Source organism: Penaeus monodon, chromosome 22 (genome assembly GCF_015228065.2).
Source record: "Penaeus monodon isolate SGIC_2016 chromosome 22, NSTDA_Pmon_1, whole genome shotgun sequence".
NCBI lineage: Eukaryota > Metazoa > Arthropoda > Malacostraca > Decapoda > Penaeidae > Penaeus > Penaeus monodon.
Genome location: NC_051407.1, coordinates 8,797,338 through 8,797,776, shown reverse-complemented (window position 1 = coordinate 8,797,776; position 439 = coordinate 8,797,338).

Genomic DNA, 439 nt, shown 5'->3' with positions numbered 1-439 from the left:
AGTTACTAAACCATCTCTATTTTACAGGGTCAGGGCGAGGACGAGCAGAAAATAAGGCAAGAGATGTATGATTTTCTTGTCCCTTATCACATGGTTTCAGAAGATTTCAAGAAAACTTAATTTTCTGAAAACTATTTTGAAAAGAATTATGCGATTTTATGAAGATATAATAAAAAGATATACAAAGGTAATAAGTGTTTTATTACAGTATGTGATTTATTTCACATATAGTTACATATGACAGCAAAACCCACAATGCGCAAAGTAGATTTCTGGAAATAAGAGAATTATATATATGGAAATGTCTACATTTTTTTTTCTTGTATGAGGTCTACCTGTGTGTATAGGCAGTTACTTTAAAAGGTTTTCGCCCTCAGTAGATCTTTATCTGCGGTTAGATGTAATAGTGAAAGATACTTTGATTTCAGCAAATATGTTT